Source organism: Equus caballus, chromosome X, assembly GCF_041296265.1.
Source record: "Equus caballus isolate H_3958 breed thoroughbred chromosome X, TB-T2T, whole genome shotgun sequence".
NCBI classification, from domain to species: domain Eukaryota; kingdom Metazoa; phylum Chordata; class Mammalia; order Perissodactyla; family Equidae; genus Equus; species Equus caballus.
Window position 1 is genome coordinate 37,065,473 of NC_091715.1, and position 19,936 is coordinate 37,085,408.

Consider the following 19,936-nt stretch of genomic DNA (forward strand, 5'->3'; position numbering starts at 1 on the left):
AGCAGAACATGAGCACTTAACCACTGCGCCACCGGGCCGACCCCGAGGGAACCACTTTTTTTTTTTTTTTTAAAGATTTTATTTTTTCCTTTTTCTCCCCAAAGCCCCCCGGTACATAGATGTGTATTCTTCGTTGTGGGTTCTTCTAGTTGTGGCATGTGGGACGCTGCCTCAGCGTGGTCTGATGAGCAGTGCCATGTCGGCGCCCAGGATTCGAACTAACGAAACACTGGGCCGCCTGCAGCGGAGCGCGCGAACTTAACCACTCGGCCACGGGGCCAGCCCCCCCGAGGGAACCACTTTTAAGAAAGCTTTTTGGGGAGATGAAAATGGTGGTTTGGTGATATGAATGTGGGTACTTTAAAACACAGTTGAGGAAATTGGAACCCTTGTACACTGCTGTTGGGAATGTAAAACAGTGCAACCACTGAGGAAAAGAATTTGACGGTTCCTTGAAAAAATCAAACACAGAGGGGCCGGCCTTGTGGCGCAGCAGTTAAGTGCGCACGTTCTGCTTCTCGGAGGCCCGGGGTTCACCGGTTCAGATCCCGGGTGAGAACATGGCACTGCTTGGCAAGCCATGCTGTGGTAGGTGTCCCACATATAAAGTAGAGGAAGATGGGAACGGATGTTAGCTCAGGGCCAGTCTTCCTCAGCGAAGAGAGGAGGATTGGCAGCAGATGTTAGCTCAGGGCTAATCTTCCTCAAAAAAAAAAATTAAACATAGAATTTCCGTATGATCCAGCAATTCCACTTCTGGGGATATGCCCAAAAGAATGGAAAGCAGGGACTCGAAGATACTTGTACGGCGATGTTCATAGCAGCATTATTCACAGCGGTCAACAGGTAGAAGCACCCCAGGTGTCCATCAACAGATGAGTGGATAATCAAAATGTAGTGTATACATACAATGGAATATTATTCAGCCTTAAAAGGGAGTGAAATTCTGACACGTTACATGTTGCAGACCTTAAAGACATTATGTTAAGCGAAATAAGCCAGTCACAAAAGGAAAAATACTGTATGATTCCACTTATATGAGGCACCTAGAGTAGTCAAACTCATGGAAAGAGAAAATAGAATGGTGGTTGCCAGAGGCTGCGGGACAGGAAATGGGAAGTTGGTGTTTATTGGGTATGGAGTTTCAGTTGGAGAACATGAAAAAGTTCTGGAGATGGATGGTGATGATGCTTGCATAGCAGTATGAATACACTTAATGCCACAAGACTGCACACTTAAAAGATGGTTAAAATGATACATTTTATGTTATGTATATTTTACCCCAATTAAACATACAAACACACACACACACACACACACACACACACCCTGAGACCAGTGATTCCTTTGCTTTGTCTGAAGTGGAAAACAAAAAGGCTCGCACCAGGGGTCAACCGCAAAAGTACAGGCCAAGTTCAAGCCCAAATGCAGAAGATTTTAACCATCTCACAAAATATCCGGACTTGCCAGAAGACGAGGGCTTCCAATTTGCTGCTGGATGTGAATCAAAGTGTTCGCTGGGGGCTGCAAACCTAGATCTGATAGTGAAAAGTTAGCTCTGTCCCTGACTGGCCCAGCAGGATGAGGAATTACAGCCTGGAGCTCCAGGCAGAAACAAAAGCCAACAAAAGCATGCTCTTTTTTCCTAGGCTTTGAAAACCCTAGTTAATAGTTACATAAGACTGCAACTACTTATGTCGCCTACTGAAAAGCTCTGGTTTTAGAAAGCCAATGTTGTTCTCAGGGCAGCGTTGGTTACTGCCAATCCATATTTTCCCTCTTCTTTACTGTTGGGAAACTGACCAATTTTACTACATAAAAGGGGCAAAGTGGTTTGCAAGCTATTTAGAGTAATTTTTTGACAAGTACAGGCTGCTTTAGCACAAAGCTTGGGAAAGCTGGAGGCAGCGTCGCTGGTGAATTTCTAAACTCAATAAACCATAATACAATCTCACTAATACGATTTTTAAAAAATATCTAAATTATGGGTTTCTAAAACTCGAGACATTTTTTCAAACACAAGCAGTGAATAAGTGACAAGATCGTGGCACACTTCCTCGAATGAAGTGATGCGAATCTATTTTGGTTTTAGGATCTGCCCTTATTTTCAGGTTCAAGTACCCCTCAGAATGTGTTAATCCATATCCCCCTTCTGTCTGCTGGCCTGGGCTCACCAACGCCCTGAGGCTCATGTAAGAAGGCTCTGACATAGGACGTGCTCTCGCTACACTGTTAACTGCTCAGAAGATGCACAGTAGAAATGGACTCCACGGTACACGCCAGTCAGGATTTCTTTTTAATGTGTTATACATACATAGACAAATGACTGGAAGGAAGTACACCAAAATTTTAACAGTGCTTATGTCTAGGTATGAGGCTTGTTGGTGAGATTTGTTTTATGTGCATGTGTAAATTTAATTTTTTTCTATATGTTCCAAATGTTCTAAAATAAGTATATAATTCTTTTATAACCAAATAAGAACGAAAACATGTTATTAAAAAAGAAAAATTTGTCTCTGAATCTGTTTTCTTTGGAGTTGGTGTCTTTCATTACTTGCCCACCCTTCACCTTCGATCACGCCATTCCTGTCTTCATTGTGGACTGTCCACGCTGACCCTTGGACAGGGGCAAGTGCCTCCTGTCTCTTGCCCACTCCGCCAGTTTCTGACCTGTGATTCTCTGTGTATACCTTCACTGCTGTCAGGTTTCTGAGCTTCTGCCTTCCTGGCTACCGGCCAGTTGGCCGCATCCTTCCTTGGCCCCAACTGTGGTTTTTCATGGCCTTCCCCACCCTGGCTTCATCCTCCGTGGCCCCTGCTGTTGCTCACCATGAGCGCGTGAACTGAAACATAGCTTTGTGTTTTTTCTTTTACAAATGGGTCCACGCATTGTCAGTGTATTAGTTTGCTCAGGCTGGCATAACAAAGTACCACAGACTGAGTGGCTTCAAGGACAGAAATTTATTTTTTTACAGTTCTGGAGGCTAGAAGTGCAAAATCAAGGTGTGCACAGGGCTGCTTTCCTCCGAGGCTTCTCTGCTTGGCTTACAGATAGCCTCCTTCTCTCTGTGTCCCCACCTGGTCTTTCCACTGTCTCTCCCTCTTCTTATAAGTTCATCAGTCAGACTGGATCAGAGCGCATCCTAACAGCCTCCTTTTAACCTAATGGCCCATTTAAAGGCCTTATCTCTAAATATAGTCACATTCTAGAAATTGTTTAATCAGGAAGAGATAATTTTTAATGAATCTTTCTTCAATGTCCTTTTTGGGAAAAAGCAATAGCAACGAAAACAAAAAATATCTTGCCTTTTTCTTCTTCTCTTCAGTGAAGTTCCTCCTGGGACCTTATTTATGAGACCATTCCAGCCAATGGGGATGGGCTGTTATAGTCACCCGAATCAAAATGATTATGAACATTTGTAGTTACTAATATCTGATTAGATCTTTTAATGTTGTATCCAATAGCTGGTAAATAAAAGTAATGTTTGTATCAACCAGAGAATATCTAACCTCATTTAAAATCTCCACATCACATCCGCCTACGTCCACAGAGGATTTGCTGTTGCTGTTTTGCTCTTGAAGAGGTCACCGAGGGACCCAAGATGGCACGCAGATCTTTCCCAGGTTTCCCACTCTTTCGGGGTCTGGAGCAAGCTCTGAGACTGGAGCTCCACACATTCACCCCTATCGTCACCCCCAAGCTCCTGATTAACTGATCCATGTTAGAACAATAACTGGGCTAGTCTGTTGTCCATCTCCAAGACTCCTAACTCCTGTATGTACCTGCTGAACAGGAAAAGTCAATCAGGTACCATGCTTTATAGTAGGTACAATGTGCTAATTCAAGAAAGCTGCTGATATCTGTGTTTGAAAATCTCGAATTCATGATAAAACTTCAGTCTGGTCTGTTTTTATTTCCGGTCTGTGGCAGGCTGAATAAAGGCCTCCCGAAGATGTCCCATCCTAACCCTTGGAACCTGTAAATATGTTCTATTACATGGCCAAAGGGACTTTGCAGTTGTGATTAAGGTTATGGACCTTACAATAGGGAGATTATCCTGGATTATCCAAATGGGTCCAATCAAATCACATGAGCCCTTAAAAGCAGAGAACTTTCTCTGACTGGAAGCGGAGGATAGATGTGGCAGAAGGAAAAGTCAGAGAGATTTGAAGCATGAGAAGGACTTGACCTGCCATTGTTGCAGGGGGCAACATAGAAAGCATGAGAAGGAATGTGGGCAGCCTCTAGGAGCAAAGACCGGCCCTTGGCTGACAGCCACAAGGAAGTAGGGACCTCAGTCCTACAATAGCAAGGAACTAAATTTGACCAACAATCTGAATGAGCTTGGAAGTGGATTCTTATCAGAACCTCCAAAAAGGTCCTGCCAACACCTTCATTTTGGCATTGCAAGACCCTAGGCAGAAGACCCAGTTGAGCCATGCCGTACCCAGACTTCTGACCTACAGAGCTGTGAACTGATAAATGAGTCTTGTTTTAAGACTCTAATCTGTGGCAATCTGTTCTGGCAGCAATAGGAACTAATTTGTCACCTGAAATCATATTCTACCCTTGATAAGTAAGATCCATTTTAAAGCTTAATTATTAGGTTAAAAGTGGAACTTTCTGGGGGCCTAATAGTTAAGTTCAGCATGCTCTGCTTCAGTGGCCCAGGTTCGAGGGTTTGGATCCCAGATGTGGACCTACACCACACAGCAGCCATGCTATGGTGGCAACCCACATACAAAATAGAGGGAGATTGGCACACATGTTAGCTCAGGGCTAATCTTCTGTAGCAAAAAAAAAAAAAAAAAAAAAAATAGAGCTTTCTGTAACCCAGGAATATTGACATATGAATTATGATAGCATCATAATTAGTTCAGAAAACTCCAAAACAAAACAATTATTGCATTACTACAGACCAGCTAAAATGGGGTTCAATGTCATGTAAATTCCCTACTTGCTTCTAGGATCATTCCTTCAGAGGGTTGTGGATATTTGGCACTTAACATTTACCATGTTTAGAGAAGAAAAGGGGATTGATAGTCTTGTAAAATGTAAAACAGATTCTAAATCAAGGACTCTATATATGGTCATGTTTGTATGTGAAGGGGATGAGAATATGTAAAGCTATTTTTAAATGTTACTGATAGGTCATCCTGAAACACAGAGAAGCTTAAGATTCCAATCTCATTATCCAAGGTGGTTGTTTTCCTACTCTCCATTCCAAAAAAGTCAGAGCCTATTGAAATGCAATTGGAGCCAGCCAGAAATTAAGAGACAGAGCTGTTAAGAAGGGTTCCCAGAAACGAGAAGCAGCCAGTTTTGCAGGCAGCCAATTTCAGAGGTCAATACATTGACTGTCTATCTTTCTAAATCATTATATTCTGCTTGAGACTTTGATGTGGTCAGAGAAAAGAAGCCACAGGGAAATACATCAGGGGGGCCCTAATGATGTGCAATGTGAGCCGTGGATAGCCTGAGCTCACAGAGATGCTTCCTTGTTATTACTAATAATTGCTTATCATCATTGGATAGTTGGCTGACATGCGTGAGATCATTTAGAGAATAAAAATCTTTTCAACACTGATAGATAGAAGCATATTTCTCTGATCTGTGTTATTTTTAAGGTGTTTCATATGCCCGCATTGTAACCAAACTCATGTTCGCCTTGGTTTTCAAGATTTCTCAGGTAGACATTAAGAAAGATACATTCAATTGCTTTATTTAAATGTTTATTGAAAAATACAAATGTCCTGATATATCCCTTGTCCCAGGAGCCACATTAGAATAAGCATATAAAATATAATTGCAATTGAAACAGAACTGTATTATCTACAACCAGGAGTACTCCCAGTGAGAGTAAGACTAGACACAAAGTTGGAACATATTAAATAGATTGTTTATTTAAAGTGTTAGGACAAATAATCGTATAATACAATTCCATGTAAAATGAACACAAACTCTTATTAAGATTATATGTGCAACAGCCAAATCTATAATCAGATTTCTAAATTTGATTTGGATTAGTAGAGTTACCTTTATTGTTTTTGTACCAGATTTATAACTTTGCACCACTTTCAATCTCTACTACCCTTAGCCATTGTAATATATTAAGTAGCAGCTTCAGAGATACATTGCATTAAAAAGGAAAAATACTAATTTTACTATGGAGAAACATGGAGGTTATTTCCTTAACCAAGGAATTCAAGTTAACATCATGGAAATGGGACAAAGTGACCTCCAGATCTCCTGCACTGAGAAGAACACAGCACTTCTCTGATATTTCTGCCAAATATGCAGGATCTGAATCTAAGTGTGAAGAAATATACAAACCTAAACTGAGGGGTATTCTACTAAACATCTGGCCTGTACTATTTTTAAAATGTCAATGTCATGAAAGATAAAGGAAAATGGAGAAATTGTCCCAGGTTATAGAAGTTTAAAGAGGATATGACTGCTAAATGTGGAGTATGATCCTGGATTGGATCCCAGATCGGGGGGGGAGGGGAAGTTGCTATAAAAGACATTACTGGGGGGCCGGCCCCGTGGCCGAGTGGTTAAGTTCGCTCGCTCTGCTTCTGCGACCCGGGGTTTCGTCAGTTCCGATCCTGGGTGAGGACATGGCACCACTCATCAGGCCATGCTGAGGTGGCGTCCCACATAGCACAACCAGAGGCACTCACAACTAGAATATACAGCTATGTACTTGGGGCTTTGGGGAGAAGAAGAAAAAAAAAAGATGATTGGGACAACTAGCAAAATTTGAGTGTGGACTGCCTATTAGATCAATACCGAATCAATATTATATTTTCTCAATTTGATCATTTTACTATTGTTTTGATGGTTATGAAAGGGAATGTCCCTGTTCTTAAGAAACACACTTTGAAGTATTTAGGGGAGAAAGGGCATGAGGTCTGTGACTTACTCTCAAATAGCTTAGAAAATTAATAGCAACGACAAAGACGACAAAATGTATATACATAAATATATGTAGAGAAAGAGAGAAAGAGAGAGAGAGAGAAAGTGAAAAAGCGAATGTTGCAAAATGTTAACAACTGGTAAATCTGGGTGAAGGATGTACCCAAGATCTTTGTACTATTTTTTTATAAATGAAACTCATCTGTAAACTTAACTTATTTCAAAGTAAAAAGTTAAAATTAAATATAATAGAAACTAAACCTAAAAACCATATTGTAATTGTGACAATGCCGGGATTGCAAGTATACACCCTGCCCCCAAAGTAGGCAAATGTTAAATCAACTCAATTAAACTACGTAAGCCATTTGGTTAAATTTGTTCATAAATATTTCACCCAAGTTAGTGTTGATTCCTTATCAGTGGCCTTCTTGTTTTCTCACCAACACATATTGTGCAAGGGGATGTTGCTAGAAGGAAACACCACACTGAGCTGAACGATTGACCTTCTGAGAGATTTGCACTTCCTCAAAGCACCCCAGAGGGGCTGAAACAGGCAAAAGGATTAAAACGCACCCATTAGCCAAACTGTTTACACCCCAATTTCAGTGCTATACTGAAGTGGAACTGACCTAGAAACAAGACTATTCATGGACACTTACACCTGCCAACTTCTCAGAAATTAGCTTACACCAAACTTTTCATTAAGAAACTTGGGTGACTCAACTCTCTTTTTCCACTACTGTTATTACTAGTGCAGAAATATGACAATGTTAGCACTATAAAATTAAATTCTGCTTATTTAGATAAGAGGAAAGGTAATGTCATTTCATTTTTAAACAATTCTGCTCCTAATATTGTATTTTAAAAACAGTCTCTCTCTCAAAAAGGAAAATACAATGTGTATGTTTATACAGTTGCGAATAGAATTTTCTGTTACAGAACCTGTATCTCAATTGTTGTCAATGAATGTGCACAGTTTAGATAGCATATTTTAGGTTGGAAAATAGAGTGTGTCAGAAAAATACATTACACCTTAAGACTTTAATTTTCCCTCAACCTATTTATGACAGATACAGCTAACCAATAAAAAGAAAAGAAATAAAAATATAGAAAAGAATCCTATCCTTTCTCATTGCCTCGTGCCCACACCCATGATCCTCCCAGAGACGAGTTATAATTGTCCCCTGAGATGCAGAAAGAAGACACACAAAATCCAGCTCTGATTATGTAAGAGATTGCTGATCACCAAGACAATAATAATTACAGGACTAAACTACAAAATCCAGGGACCACATGCAAATGAGTCAGCAACAGTTAAATTTAACAGCCTAAAAATCAGGTCGATGGGGGAAATTCTTTAGGGTCCCTTAAGTCTAAAGGGTATGGGGCTCTCTTTAACACTTTAAGAAGATAGGAAACCTGTGCAAAGTCTTAGAGCCTTAGAAATCATTTTAAAGATCCGGTACCGAGGCCATGTTTTGGTATCCATTTTTTATTCAGTAGCACATTATTTTGTAAATTTTCAACCTTCAGAAAAGTTGCAAGAATTGTAAAATGAACAGTCATACACCCTTCACCAGGATTCACAAATGCGGCACATTTACTTTTTTCCTCTCCTCCCTCTCTCCTCCCCCCATATATATTTCTTTTCTTTTCTTTATTTCTCTTTTTCCCCCTTGTTTCTCCTTTTCTTTCCTTCTTCCTTTCTTTATCTGAACCATTTGAGAGTTCATGGTAGACACGACACTTCAATTCTAATATTTTATCACATATTTTTCAAGAATAAGGACATTCATTCACCTGCAAAACTGCGATATAGTTATCACATTTGCGAAATTTCACATTGATACGGGACTGTTGTCTATATATAGTCTATATTTAAATTTACTCAACTTTCCCAAAAATCTCCTTTATATCTGATTTTTAAAAATCCAGTTTCTAATGACAGATCACACACCACAGGTCTCCATGGTCTCTTTTAATCTAGAAGAGTTCCTAGTTGTTTTTCCTTGTTTGTTTTTTGTCTTTCATGACATTGACATTTTTGAAGAAACCAGGCCAGTTGCTTTGTAGCTTGGGCATACATTTTTCAGGGGAAAAACTGAGCCCCAAAGTAAATTAGAACTGGAATGGAATAATAACTTTGTAGTTGGATTCGAAGCCCAGCTTAGGAGTGACTTGGAACAAATTTCTTAATCTTCTCTGAGCCGTGGTTATCTGATCTCTTAAATGGGAATAATGATCCTCATTTTACAAAGCCATTGTGAAGATTATAAATTGGCGTAATCTCTCCAGAAAGCATTTTGACAATCTGTATCAAGAGTCTTAAACATGCTTGTATTCTTGGATCCAGTAATTCTACTTCTAGTAATTTATCCTTGGGAAAGTATCAGAGATACAGACAAAGATATAGGCAGTGATAGTCACTACTGTGGGTGTCAGGGGAGCGAGTGGGTGAACTGTGCTACATTCTCCATCTCCTTCGTTACCATCCTCAGGTTCCTTCTCCTCATCACTCATTGCTAACATTCATTCAAGGCTACCCTGTGTCCAGCACCGTCCTGAGTTACAGATTGCTGTGACGAGCTTGCAAGTCATGCTTTGGAGGAGCATTTGATAACATGGAAGAGAAGCAAGAATATAGGGTTTAAGGAGTAATCCAGATGAGTTCTGTGTGTACAAAGTGATCCCAACTTTGTTTTATGTTTACAGAAGTATGTTTAGAGAGGAACCTAGAAAGAAGTACAATAAAATTTTTACATTGGGTGGTGAGATTTGGGGTAAATTTTGTTTATAACCACAAAAACAAGGAAAGTTTGCACACAAATTTTATACCAGTATACGCAGAGCCCTGTGCTTGGCAGGCATCAATTTCACTCATGGTCCACTGGCAATAAGTGGTTATATGGACACTCGTAGATGAAAGGAAGACTTGGAAATTTAATCTTTGATGGATCAGCCACTTCCCAGATATCACTCTATATAAAAAGAAGAGATTTCAATGGATAGCTAGCTATCTCCACCACATCATAAAATCTATTTTTGTCTGATATTAATGTAACTACACAACATTTCTTTTGGTTAGTCCTTGCTACCCAAATATCTTTTCCTAACCTTTTATTTTCAGTCTTTCTGAAGCATTGTATATTGTTGGTAAATAGCACAAACTTGGATGTTATTTTTTTATTCGGACAACGTCTGACACTTAACTGATAAACGTAGTCCATTTATATTTGTTGTGATTGTTGATGCATCTGCAATTATTTCTGCCATCTGATTTATGCCTTCTGTTTCTTCCACTGTTTCTATGCATTTTTTTCTCCTTTCCTCTCTTTTTTTTTTTTTTTCGTTGAGAAAAGTTTTTTTTTTTATTGAGGTCATAATAGTTTACAACATTGTGGAATTCCAGTTGTACATCATTATTTGTCAGTCACCATATATGTGCCCCTTCACCCTTTGTGCCCACCCCCCAACCCACCTTCCCGTCTAGTAACCACTAAACTGTTCTCTGTCCATGTGTTAGTTTATCTTCCACATATGAGTGAAATCATACGGTGTTTGTCTTTCTCCATCTGGCTTATTTCGTTTAACATGATGCCCTCAAGGTCCATCCATGTTGTGGCACATAGGATGATTTTGCCTGTCTTTGTGGCTGACTAGTGTTCCATTGTATATATATACCACATCTTCTTTTTTTTTTTTTTATTAATGTTATGATAGATTACAACCTTGTGAGATTTCAGTTGTACATTTTTGTTAGTCATGTTGTGGGTACACCACTTCCCCCTCTGTGCCCTCCCCCACCCCCCCTTTTCCCTGGTAACCACCAATCAGATCTCCTTATCAGTATACTAATTTCCACCTATGAGTGGAGTCATATAGAGTTCGTCTTTCTCTGACTGGCTTATTTCGCTTAACATAATACCCTCGAGGTCCATCCACGTTGTTGTGAATGGGCCAATTTTGTCTTTTTTTATGGCTGAGTAGTATTCCATTGTGTATATATACCACATCTTCTTTATCCAATCATCAGTTTCTGGGCATGTAGGCTGGTTCCATGTCTTGGCTATTGTAAATAATGCTGCGATGAACATAGGGGTGCAACGGACTCTTGAGATTTCTGATATCAAGTTCTTAGGATAGATACCCAGTAATGGGATGGCTGGTTCATAGGGTATTTCTATTTTTAACTTTTTGAGAAACCTCCATACTGTTTTCCATAGTGGCTGTACCAGTTTGCATTCCCACCAACAGTGTATGAGGGTTCCTTTTTCTCCACAACCTCTCCAACATTTGTCACTCTTGGTTTTGGATGTTTTTGCCAATCTAACGGGTGTAAGGTGATATCTTAGTGTAGTTTTGATTTGCATTTCCCTGATGATTAGCGATGATGAACATCTTTTCATGTGTCTATTGGCCATATTCATATCTTCTTTTGAGAAATGTCTGTTCATGTCCTCTGCCCATTTTTTGATCGGGTTGTTTGTTTTTTTGTTGTTAAGCAGTGTGAGTTCTTTGTATATTATGGAGATTAACCCTTTGTTGGATAAGTGGCTTGTAAATATTTTTTCCCAATTAGTGAGCTGTTTTTTTGTTTCAATCCTGTTTTCCCTTGCCTTGAAGAAGCTCCTTAGTCTGATGAAGCCCCATTTGTTTATTCTTTCTATTGTTTCCCTCAACTGAGGAGTTACAGTGTCTGAAAAGATTCTTTTGAAACTGATGTCAAAGAGTGTACTGCCTATATTCTCTTCCAAAAGACTTATTGTCTCAGGCCTAATCTTTAGGTCTTTGATCCATTTTGAGTTTATTTTGGTGTGTGGTGAAAAAGACTGGTCAATTTTCAATCTTTTGCATGTGGCTGTCCAGTTTTCCCAGCACCATTTGTTGAAGAGACTTTCTTTTCTCCATTGTAGGCCCTCTCCTCCTTTGTCGAAGATTAGCTGTCCATAGATGTGTGGTTTTATCTCTGGGCTTTCAATTCTATTCCATTGATCTGTGGACCTGTTTTGTACCAGTACCATGCTGTTTTGATCACTGTAGCTTTGTAGTATGTTTTGAAATCGGGGATTGTGATTCCGCCGGCTTTGTTTTTCTTGCTCAGGATTGCTTTAGCAATTCGCGGTCTTTTGTTGCCCCATATGAATTTTAGGATTGTTTGTTCAATTTCTGTGAAGAATGTTCTTGGGATTCTGATTGGGATAGCATTGAATCTGTATATTGCTTTAGGTAGTATGGACATTTTAACTATGTTTATTCTTCCAATCCATGTGCAAGGAATGTCTTTCCATCTCTTTATGTCATCGCCAATTTCTTTCAAGAAAGTCTTGTAATTTTCATTATATAGATCCTTCACTTCCTTGGTTAAGTTTATCCCAAGGTATTTTATTCTTTTCATTGCGATTGTGAATGGGATTGAGTTCTTGAGTTCTTTTTCTGTTAGTTCATTGTTAGTGTATAGAAATGCTACTGATTTATGCACGTTAATTTTATACCCTGCTACTTTGCTGTAGTTGTTGATTATTTCTAATAGTTTTTCTGTGGATTCTTTGGGGTTTTCTATATATAAGATCATGTCGTCTGCAAACAACGAGAGTTTTACTTCTTCGTTACCTATTTGGATTCCTTTTATTTCTTTTTCCTGCCAAATTGCTCTGGCCAGCACCTCCAGTACTATGTTGAATAGGAGTGGTGAAAGTGGGCACCCTTGTCTTGTTCCTGTCCTCAGAGGGATGGCTTTCAGTTTTCGTCCATTGAGTATGATGTTGGCTGTGGGTCTATCATATATGGCCTTTATTATGTTGAGGTACTTTCCTTCTATACCCATTTTACTGAGGGTTTTTATCATAAATGGGTGTTGGATCTTGTCGAATGCTTTCTCTGCATCTATTGAGATGATCATGTGGTTTTTGTTTTTCATTTTGTTGATGTAGTGTATCACGTTGATTGACTTGCGGATGTTGAACCATCCCTGTGTCCCTGGTATAAATCCCACTTGATCATGGTGTATAATCTTTTTGATGTATTGCTGTAATCGGTTTGCCAAAATTTTGTTGAGGATTTTTGCATCTATGTTCATCAGTGATATCGGCCTGTAGTTCTCCTTCTTTGTGTTGTCCTTGTCAGGTTTGGGGATCAGAGTGATGTTGGCTTCATAGAATGTGTTAGGGAGTTCTCCATCTTTCTCAATTTTCTGGAACAGTTTGAGGAGAATAGGTATTAAGTCTTCTTTGAATGTTTGGTAGAATTCTCCAGAGAAGCCGTCTGGTCCTGGACTCTTATTTTTGGGGAGGTTTTTGATTACCGTTTCTATTTCCTTACTTGTGATTGGCCTATTCAGATTCTCCATTTCTTCCTGATTCAGTTTGGGGAGATTGTAGGAGTCTAGGAATTTGTCCATTTCTTCCAGGTTGTTCAATTTGTTGGCATATAGTTTTTCATAGTATTCTCTTATGATCTCTTGTATTTCATTGGTATCTGTTGTGATTTCTCCTCTGTCATTCCTGATTTTATTAATTTGCGATTTCTCTCTTCTTTTCTTGGTGAGTCTGGCTAGGGGTTTGTCAATTTTGTTAATTCTTTCGAAGAACCAATTCTTTGTTTCATTGATCCTTTCTATTGTCTTTTTTGTTTCAATATCGTTTATTTCTGCTCTTATTTTTATTATTTCCCTCCTTCTACTGACTCTGGGCTTTGTTTGTTCTTCTTTTTCTAGTTCTGTTAGGTGTCGTTTGAGGTTGCTTATGTGAGCTTTTTCTTGTTTAGTGAGGTGAGCCTGTATTGCGATGAATTTCCCTCTTAGGACTGCTTTTGCTGCATCCCAAATGATTTGGTATGTCGTGTTCTCATTTTCATTAGTCTCCAGATAAAATTTGATTTCTTCTTTAATTTCTTCAATGATCCATTGTTTGTTGAGAAGCGTGTTGTTTAGTCTCCACATTTTTGCACCTTTCTCTGCTTTTTTCTTGTAGTTGATTTCTAGTTTAATAGCATTATGATCAGAAAAGATGCTTGATATTATTTCAACTCTCTTGTATTTATTGATGTTTGCTTTGGTTCCCAAAATATGGTCAATCCTTGAGAATGTTCCATGTGCACTTGAGAAGAATGTGTAACCTGCTGTTTTTGGATGAAGTGTTCTATATATATCTATTAAGTCCATCTGGTCTAATTTTTCATTTAATTCTATTATTTCCTTGTTGATTTTCTGTCTGGATGTTCTGTCCATAGGTGTTAATGGTGTGTTGAGGTCCCCTACTATTATTGTATTGTTGCTGATGTCTTCTTTTAGTTCTATTAAGAGTTGCTTTACAAATTTTGGTGTGTATATATTTATAAGTGTTATGTCTTCTTGGTGGAGAGTCCCTTTTATCATTATATACTGTCCCTCTTTATCTTTCTTTATCTGTTTTGCTTTGAAATCTACCTTGTCTGATATTAGTATAGTGACACCTGCTTTCTTTTGTTCATTATTAGTTTGGAGTATTGTTCTCCATCCCTTCACTCTGAGTCTGTGTTTGTCTTTGGGGCTGAGGTGTGTTTCCTGGAGGCAGCATATTGTTGGATCTTGTTCTTTGATCCATCCTGCCACTCTGTGTCTTTTGATTGGGGAGTTTAATCCATTTACATTTAGAGCGATTATTGAGATGTGGGGGTCTACCACTACCATTTTGTGTCTTGTTTTCCGGTTTTCTTCAGTTTCCTTTGTTTCTCGTCCCATGGTTTAATCTGTTCTGATGTAGAGCTGCTACTCTCTGTTGTTGTCCTTCTACTTATCTCCTCTGCTCTTGGTTTTGTAGCCCCTTTCCTTTTTTGGATTTTTCAGGAATGAGGGTTTTCCTGAGGATTTCCTGAAGAGGAGGTTTTGTGGCAATGAACTCCCTTAATTTTTGTTTATCTGGGAAAGTTTTTATTTCTCCATCGTATTTGAAGGATATTTTCGCTGGGTAGAGAATTCTCGGCTGTAGATTTTTGTCCTTCAGATTTTTGAATATATCATTCCACTCTCTTCTAGCCTGTAAAGTTTCTGCTGAGAAATCTGCTGATAGCCTGATGGGGGTTCCTTTGTAGGTTAGTTTCTTTTGCCTGGCTGTCCTTAGTATTTTCTCCTTGTTGTTGACTTTTGCTAGCTTCACTACTATATGCCGTGGAGTTGGTCTTCTTGCATTGATAAAGTTTGGAGATCTATTGGCTTCTGTCACCTGAAGATCCATCTCCCTCACCAGATTTTGGAAGTTCTCAGCCATTATTTCTTTGAATAGGCTTTCTGCCCCTTTCTCCTTCTCTTCTCCCTCTGGTATACCTATAATCCTTACATTGCATCTCCTAATTGTGTCTGATAATTCTCAGAGAGTTTCTTCATTTCTTTTTAGTCTTGCTTCTCTCTCCTCCTCTGCCTGCAGCAATTCTATATTGCCATCTTCCAAATTGCTAATTCTTTCCTCCATATTATCGGCCCTACTGTTCAGAGCATCTAGATTTTTCTTAATCTCCTCTATTGTGTTCTTCATTTCCAATATTTCTGTTTGGTTCTTCTTTATCGTATCAAACTCTTTTGTGACATAGCTCCTGAACTCATTGAGTTGTCGGTCAGAATTCTCTCTTAACTCATTGAGAATCTTAATGATGGCTGTTTTGAAGTCATCATCATTTAGGTTATATATCTCATTTTCTTTGGGATTGTTTTCTGTGTATTTGTTACTTTCTTTCTGTTGTGGAGATTTAATGTATTTTTTCATATTGCTTGATGTTGTTGATTTGTGCCTCTGCATGGAGATAGAGTTTAGTTGCTCCTTTCACTTGTTTCAGCTGCTGCGGTGGGGGAGCAGCTGTTTATACTGCACCAACCAGGAACCCTGTCCGCAGTTGCTAACTGGGCCTGGGCCCCTCTTCGTAGCCACAGTGGCCCTTTGGATTCCCTCCTCTGCCGTGGGGGCCGTCAGAGGGGGGCTTCAGGCTGCTGGTGCCTACTGTTGCAGCCCACCTAGATGTGCTCTCTCCTTGGGGTCTGCAACGGTGTTATGGGCTTTTCCAGCAGCCAGGGGTGGGATCACTTATATTTGTCGCTCCGTTGCTGTCGGCACCCACAAAATCTCACTTGTCCTCTATGGGTCGCAGGAGAGCAGTTGGCATCTTCTACAGTCTGTGGTTAGTTCATCTAGCTATGCTGCTTTTGCCCTGGGGTCTTCCAGCCTTGTGGCTGGCGGCTGGGTGCCTTCTACTGGTGGTGTGCAGAGGCTTTCCCTAAGGCTGCTGTGAGCCTGTAGGGTTTCCCCCTAGGCTACGAAGTTGGGTCTCTGGAACTCCCCCCAGCCCCAGTCCTCTCCGAGATCTCCTGCTATCCCTAGTCCCACGGGGCGGGCAACGGCAGCTGGGGGTCGCCCTGCCCTCTGGGATTCTCTCCGGGCCTCTCCCGGAGCCGTGAATGCTCGGCGTGGCCCCTCTGCTAATGGCAGACAGAGAGTTTTGTCTGCTGCCCGGGCAGAACTCCGGCACTTCCCCTCCGGGTCACAGAGCCTGCCTTTGAAAGTTCCCCCAGCCCCGGTCCTCCCCGAGATCTCCGGCAACCCCTAGTCCCACAGGGCGGGCAACGGCAGCTGGGGGTCGCCCCGCCCTCTGGGATTCTCTCCGGGCCTCTCCCGGAGCCGTGAATGCTCGGTGTGGCCCCTCTGCTAATGGCAGACAGAGAGTTTTGTCTGCTGCCCGGGCGGAACTCCGGCCCTTCCCCTCCGGGTCGCAGAGCCGGCCTTTGAAAGTTCCCTCAGCCGCGGTCCTCTCCGAGATCTCCGGCAATCCCTAGTCCCACGGGGCGGGCAACGGCAGCTGGGGGTCGCCCTGCCCTCTGGGATTCTCTCCGGGCCTCTCCCGGAGCCGTGAATGCTCGGCGTGGCCCCTCTGCTAATGGCAGACAGAGAGTTTTGTCTGCTGCCCGGGCGGAACTCTGGCGCTTCCCCTCCGGGTCACAGAGCTGGCCTTTGAAAGTTCCCCCAACCCCGGTCCTCTCCGAGATCTCCGGCAATCCCTACTCCCACAGGGCGGGCAACGGCAGCTGGGAGACCTCCGTACCCTCCACGACTCTCTCTGGGACCCTCCGGGTGCCGCGAGCACCAGGCGGGGTCTCCCCGCCAATGGCGGGGAGAGACTCTCCCCGCAGGCTCAGGTGTGCAACTCCAAAGTTTCCCTCTGCGTTTAGGAGTAATTGCGGGGGGTTTAGGTAGAGTTCTGGTCACCTGTTTCCACCGTCGCTCCTCTGTTGTGTGCTCGCTCCTGCCCTAGATGTGTGTAGATCCTCTGGGGGCGTCCGTTGGAAGAAAGCCGCTTGCGGGTACTAGGCTGCTCATCGGGGTCGGAGAGTTTTCACCTATTTCCACATCCTCCCGGAGGAAAGTCCGTCCGCCTTCCGATGTATAGTCGCGTGGGTGTCTCAGACGTCCTGAGATGCTGTCTGGATATCCTTTGTCAAGCAATAAGTGTCCAAATAATTGTAGACTCGAAGGGGGAGAGACAAAGAGGACTACTCACGGCGCCATCTTCTCGCAAGCTCTCTCCTTTCCTCTCTTGTTTAGGGTTAAGTTTTTAAAATTTATTTTCTTTCCTCTTCTGTTCTGGAATTATGCATTCTATTTCTATTATTTCTATCGTTATGCAATAACTCAAAATGTTAGCATACATGCATACTTAACTTAAGTCTGATATTATTCAATATCTCTTTCTTCCTCCTGAACAATCCAAGGAATTTAGAACATTCTAAGTCCCATCAGCTATCTCGTGTCCTGCATATTATCAATTTATGACTTATTTTATCATATCGTAATTTTTATGACCAAAATTGAACAGTACTATTGTTTTTGACATAGTCAGTATGTGTTTACATTCTTCCTTCCATTTTTACCAGTTTATTTGTTTATCTTTCATTCTTATATCTAAGACATTTACTATGGGATCGATCTTTCTGAAGAATGTATGGTAGCAAATTCTCAGTTTTTCTTTATCTGGAAACATCTTTACTTTCCCCTCACTTTTTTTTTTTTTTTTAAGATTTTTTTATTTTTTCCTTTTTCTCCCCAAAGCCCCCCGGTACATAGTTGTATATTCTTCGTTGTGGGTTCTTCTAGTTGTGGCATGTGAGACGCTGCCTCAGCATGGTCTGATGAGCAGTGCCATGTCCGCGCCCAGGATTCGAACCAACGAAACACTGGGCCGCCTGCAGCGGAGTGCACGAACTTAACCACTCGGCCACGGGGCCAGCCCCACTTTCCCCTCACTCTTAAAAGACAATTCTCTAAAAAAAAATCTTAATAAAAAAAAAGAAAGCAAAAAAAAAGAGTACGAGAAGAATATAAATTTCAAAGTCAAATTCCTGCGATCTATTCTCTACCATCTGACTTCAGACCAAGATATAACCACTGCTAACAGATTCTTGTGTATTTTTCTATATTATTTTAATTCACATGCATGCATGTGTTTATTTACAAAAACGGGATCATAATATACACATTGCTGGACTACCTGATTTTTATAATTTGCAAATATGTACTACATATATTTCTATATCATTATAACTATATAGTATTCCATTATGAATATATCATAATTTATCATCTTATAGGTATGTTTTGCTTCTGCAAACAAAGTTGCAATTAACATTTCTTAAACAGGTATCTCTGTCTTTGAAAGTGGCTTATTACATACACTGATCTTAATAAATACAAACAGAAAGATAGTTTTGTTTACAAAAAAAAGAATTCATCTGAGTATACAACTCTAGGTTGACAATTATTTTGTTTTCCCACTTTAAAGGTACAATCTACTATCTTCTGGTTTTATTTTTGCTGTTGATAAGCCTGTTATCAGTCCAATTGCTTTTCATTTTTTGGTAATCTTTTTTCTTTCTTCCCAATTACTTCTGAGATTTTCCTTGTCTTTAGTGTTCTGCAGTTTTACTATGATAAGTCTAAGAACATATGTTTTTATTAGTGTCCTCAGAGTTCATGATAGCTCTTCAACCCAAAGATTCATGTCTTTCAACAATTCTAGAAAATTCTCCACCATTGTGTATTTAAATATTACCTTTCCCCCATTCTTTCTGTTCTCTCTGTGAGGATAGGTATACTAAATTGTCTCGTTGTATCCTCAATGTCTCTTATCCTCTCATATTTTCCATCTCCTTGTATCTGAGCACTGAATTCTGTGCAATTTTCTTCAGATTTTTCTTCTAGTTCACTTGTTCTATCTTTAGATCTGTCTAATCTCTATAACCCAGCCATTGAGTATGTAATTTCAATGATTATATTTTTCACTTCTAAAAGTCTTATTTGGACCTTTTTTCAAATCTATTTGATTATTTTTTATGTACTCTTGTTCCTTGCTCATATCAGTAATTCCATCTCATATTTCTTTTGACAATTTAACTAACTAGTAACTCTAGTTGCCTTTGGAGAGGGCATTGGATGACTGGGATGAAGTTGGAAAGAAGACTTTTCAATGCATCTTTTTTGATACCATTTCAGACCTATTGAATAAATTGATGAAATTAAACTCAAAACAAATTTTTAAATATACTAATTTTATAGTTTGAATTTGACACATCTAATATTTGAAATTCAGGAAGGTGCGATTCTGCTGGGTTTTATTTACACTGACTCTAGTTTATAGTGGCTTGCTTCTTCAAGTGTTTTCTAACTTTATATTGGCTTCTGTTTAAACGAACTTTATCTGTGGAAATCTTAAGGAATCTGGTTTGAGGGCCAAATTCCTCCAGAGAGAATTTCCACTATCTTCTATCAAGCACTGCAGGGTGTTATGAACCCGGGACTACTTTAAATTAAATCCCTTTAGACTTCATGGATGACATAAATTTGAATTCTAACCACATATGAAAGCAGGCTTATAGTTTCAAATTTTCAGAGAAGATGTTTTTCTCCACTTAGAGGGGAAATTGAGACAGATAAGACTCATTTTTTACCATTACTGCAAGCAGATGGTTTTTCTGGCCTACCATTTCACTATGCTGTATTTCCT